We start from the raw sequence: 5,278 nt of genomic DNA, 5'->3' as shown, positions 1-5,278 counted from the left end.
ATGCTCTCTAGACCAGTGATGGGCAAACTACAGCCCTCAGGCCAGATTGGGGGGAGGGGGGCTGAAATGCTCTATCCTGCTGTGAGACATTATTCCTAATCTGACGAATACAAAGAGTAGGATACAATATAATGAAACTTTGAAAGAGTTGCCTTAGAAACAGACTGACAGATGAGCATTTCCTTTCCTTTGGCCCCCTCTTTTTTTTTTTTTTAAACCATTACCTTCAGTCTTGGAGTCAATACTGTATATTGGCTCCAAGGCAGAAGAGTGGTAAGGGCTAGGCAATGGGGGTCAAGTGACCTGCCCAGGGTCACAAAGCCGGGAAATGCCTGAGGCCAGACCCAAACCCAGGACCTCCCATCTCTAGGCCTGACTCTCAATCCACTGAGCTACCCAGCTGCCCCCATTTTGGCCCCCTCTTTAAAAAGTTTGCCCATCACTGCTCTAGACCTTAAAGATTCAGGGGTCCAAAACCTGGGGGGTGTACCCTGGTGATCCAGGATGAAACCAAATAGGATTGATCATTCCAACCAAAAGTGCAACAGAGGGCAGACACAAGACCTCGTTTAAAAAAAAAAAAGCCCCCATTCAGGGACTAAAGCTGAAGAAAAGGGCAACTTTTATAAGCAAATATTTTATTATTATAAATTCAGTTGACCCAAAATCTAATGTGAAGGAATGATGTCATAACTACAAGCAGAGAGACTCAAAAGAAAAAAAAATATTTTCTACAAGAAGTATGTGAATATGAAGAAGTAATCAAGAGAATGAAATAAAATTTCTTGAGAAAAGAATTAGAACAGCTTAGAACAGAAAGTAGACAACATTATACAAGTACCAGACTCCCTGAAAGTTAAAATAAAATAAACTGAAACATTGCTGAGTCTATAAGACAGCAAGAAACATTAGAACAAGGAAGCAGCCAGATGATTCAGTGAACAGTAAGGGCTAGAGATAGGAGGTCCTGGGTTCAACTCTGACCTCAGTCACTTAACCTCCCATTGCCTAGCCCTTACCACACTTCTTTTTTTTTTTTTTTTTTTTTTAAAGTCCTTACCTTCCTTCTTAGAATCAATACTGTGCATTGGTTCCAAGGCAGAAGAGTGGTAAGGGCTAGCCAATGGGGGTTAAGTGACTTGCCCATAGTCACACAGCTAGGAAGTATCTGGGGTCATATTTGAACCCAAGACTTCCTGTCTTTAGGCCTGGCTCTCAATCTACTGAGCCACCTAGCTGCCCCCACCACTCTCCTGCCTTGGAACCAATATACAGTATTGATTTTTTTCAATTATATTTTTATTTTGAATATTTTCCTATAGTTACATGTTTCATGTTCTTTCCCTCTGCCCAAATCCCCCTAATCCCCCTTAGCTGATGCACAATTCCACTGGGTTTTACCTGTATCATTGATTAAGACTTAATTCCATATTATTGATAGTTGGACTAGAGTTATTGTTTAGTGTCTTCATTCCCAATAATATCCCCATCAGCCCATGTGTTCAAGCAGTTGTTTTTCCTGTTTCTCCTCCCACAGTTCTTCCTCTGAATGTGACTAGTTTTCTTTCTCATAAGTCCCTCAGCCTTGCTCTGGATTCTTGCATTGCTGCTAGTAGAGAAGTCCGTTATGTTCGATTGTACCACAGCGTATCAGTCTCTGTGTACGATGTTCTCCTGGATCTGTTCCTTTCACTCTGCATCAATTCCTGGAGGTCATTCCAGTTCACATGGAATTCCTCCAGTTCTTTATTTCTTTTAGCACAATAGTATTCCATCATCAACAGATACCACAATTTGTTCAGCCATTCCCCAATCGAAGAACATTCTCTCATTTTCCAATTTTTTGCCACCACAAAGAGCGCGGCTATAAATATTTTTGTACAAGTCTTTTTCCTTATTATCTCTTTGGGGTATAAACCAAGCAGTGTTATGGCTGAATAGTCTTTTAAAGCTCTTTGGGCATCACAGCATTGATTCTAAGATGGAAGGGGAAAGGAGAGGAAGGAAGGAAGGAAGGAAGGAAGGAAGGAAGGAAGGAAGGAAGGAAGGAAGGAAGGAAGGACAAATATGATGAATACAGAGAAGCATGGAAAGATTTATGTGTCCAACACACATGGAGGTGGAAAAAAAAACACAAATAGTCCATTTGTGATGTGATATGACACAATTTTATTGAATTTTATTTTGATGTAATTTTATTGGATTCAGCTTCAAAAGGAACCATTAATTGAGATCATGTCAGACAATCACAGAAATGATATTTTCCATGGCACATGAAAAATCAGCTCCTATAGCTTCTACAATTTTCAATGGATCTCAATGGTAAGGTACAGATTAAGGATTCATCATGAACTAGAATTCCATCTCAAAGTTATCAATGATGAAAACAGAAAGCATCTATAAAATGTTTGCCACGTGTACAGGGAATTCAAAGGCAAAAATATGCTGGGGGCAGCATGGGACAATGGCAAGAGCACCGGGATCTCAGTTCAGAGTTTGGATTCAAATCCCACCTCTAACACTTGCTATCTATGTGATCTTGGACAAATTGTTTCACTCCCATGGCCTCGGTTTCCTCACCTGCAAAATGAGGTTAGATGAGATGGTTTCTGAGGACCCTTCTAGCTCTACTTTTGTGATCCTATTAGCTTGTAACTTTTGCTATATTATGCTAAGCAATGCATAATAAGAAAAAGCAGGCAAAAACAACCAATAGTGACTAAAATGACTCAACAACAATGTACACAGCATTTTGCCCCCCCACTCATAACACTAGTCAATGTGGGGTGGTAATGCGGAGGGTACCGTTAGCTCACAGATGTGCAGCCCCCTCCTGCGTCAGCCACATATTGTTACATCAATCAGCTTATTTTTTAAGCATAGGAACCATAGAAGATAGTCCCTCAGGCCTCCATGACCCCAGCCCCTGCTTCTTTATGGCATTTATATTCAAGGAAAAGCTAGGAATATAATTACAATAGCTCAAAGCCCTGAGTTGGCAAAGTTCCTAACACTTAGATCCTAAATGCTAGAGCATGCTTGATGTGATATTTAAGAAAGAAACGAAAAACATATTTCTTGGAGCTTTATCTGCCCTTTACACTTTGGGTCAGAAAATATTAGAGAGAAATCGGATCTTGTACAAGATTTTCTTGCTGAAGGAGGTCATGGTAGAGGTCCCCTCCCTCTCATTTGTCCCTGGGCTAGTCTCCTCTTGAAGGAGTTTCCTCACATGCTACCCATTTTTCTTATTTATCACTATAAAGTGAAGAGAGGAAGTGAGGAAGGGGACCTAGAGGTCTGCTTTCTCCCACCTAAAGTCTCTTGGAGAACAGGAAGTAAGTAAACTTTTGCATGTCCCAAGAGCACTTCCTAAGGTACCCCATTTATGCACAGAAGTTTCAACCATTTTTTCGATTAATCTCTTGTAAAGAGTAACTCTGCTTTATTATTCTCTCACAGAGTGACTATCGAGAGAAGTGGTGGCAGGTCTTGCTAAGACACAACTCTGTCACCATATTCGGGGTAAGAGAGAAAAGGACAGATTCTCTCTCCTTAAGAACCAGGGATTTCTAAAATTAAATCTCAGAGCAAGCCTTCTGTCCCAGAGGACCTAAGAAGGGCTTTAAAAGTGAGAGGGTGACTCCAGAACCTTCCTTCCAGTGTCCAAAGAGTAAAAACAGTTTCCCTTGGGATCCTGATGCCTAACTACTCCACAAAACCCATGTCATTGGGAAGGAGAACCCACACCTTTATATTTGTGACAGGTTTTATGCAAGTTGTTAGACTAAACTCTATTACATGGGACATGGATAGAGGTTTCTGTGAGATGCTTCCACAGATAATATTTTCCCCTCCAAAAAATATATATATTAGGTGTGAAAACATCTATGTATCCGAAATACCTATTAAAGACAATAATTCCCCGTAATGAAAACTGACAATTTCCTCAATTTTTGTTCCACAATTGTTTTCCTCATGATCCTCCCAAATCCCTAATTTCCCCACAGGCTAACATTCCAAGCCCCAGAGCATTCCGTGCCCAAATTAGTTGGGGGAATGCTAACCTACTAAAATAGATAACCAAAGTTCAAAGAGGAAGAATAAAAAAGAAAAAACTAGAGACCGCTGAGATATAAAATTAGAGCACTAGACTTGAGATTCAGGAAAGATCGGAGTTCATATCCTGCCTCTGACACTTATGTAGCTACGTGACCTACATAAGTCGCAACCTCTACATGCCTCTGTTTCCTCATCTTGTAAAATGAGGTTGAACTTCACAGCATCTACAGTGACTTCAAGCTCTAAATTTATGAACCCAATGGCCTCAATGTGAATGAATTGCCTACCTCTTCGGGGGAGTCTAGTTTAAAGTCTCAAGTACGTGTTCTTTTCTAGCCTCCCAAAGTCACCAGGATGCAGTCTCTTAGTGGCACAGTCATGTGGAAGATTCAGACATTGTGCACACCTGGTTTGTGTCTAGACTTGCGTCTACATACTGCCAATAACTCATTAGCCCATTGAGAAAATACAGACAAAAATGAGTTATTCACAAATGAAGACATGAGAAACACTTCGGCAAAACCATGGTATCATGTTAAACAGATTCAGATTTGAAAGAAGGAGGGAAGATTAACAAGCTTCCAAGAGACTGGGATTAGTCAACACCGTCAATGCTATTTCTCCTCCTGTAAACATGTACCATGATAGGAAAGGGCTCAGCGAGCCTCAGGAAAGGGAATGGTAGTCAGATCTTTCCAATAATGAGGCTTGTCTAAAGAGCTCAGCTGGGCCAAAGCCAAAGACCACTCTCTCTGTAGCCCAATGGCTCGATTTGGACCTGGTTTTAGAGCCTTGGATTGAGTAAGGAATGCTCTGAAAGGATTGTCAGAAAGGAAAATAATAATTATTCTCACCTGAAAAGAGGGTAAATGCAGTGTGACAAAGGCTCTATTTCTGCCAGCAGTAGCAACAGCATTGCTTTTAGAGCCAGAAAACTGGGGTTCAAATCTTTGCTCTGGACACACGATTTGTATGACCTTGAGGAAATCAAATATAAACTAGATCCCAGTTTTCTTATCTGTAAAATGAAGGGGTTGAGTGAAATGATCTTAATAATCCCTTCCAGAGCCATATCTAAGACTCTGATACTTTCTCAGAAAGGAAAAAGTTTTTAAAACTACCAATAGGGAGGAAAAGAAAAGAAGAGGAGAGAAGAGAAGAGAAGAGAAGAGAAGAGAAGAGAAGAGAAGAGAAGAGAAGAGAAGAGAAGAGAAGA

The sequence above is a fragment of the Gracilinanus agilis genome, chromosome 4, assembly GCF_016433145.1.
Source record: "Gracilinanus agilis isolate LMUSP501 chromosome 4, AgileGrace, whole genome shotgun sequence".
Classification (NCBI taxonomy): domain Eukaryota; kingdom Metazoa; phylum Chordata; class Mammalia; order Didelphimorphia; family Didelphidae; genus Gracilinanus; species Gracilinanus agilis.
This window is presented reverse-complemented; position numbering follows the sequence as displayed.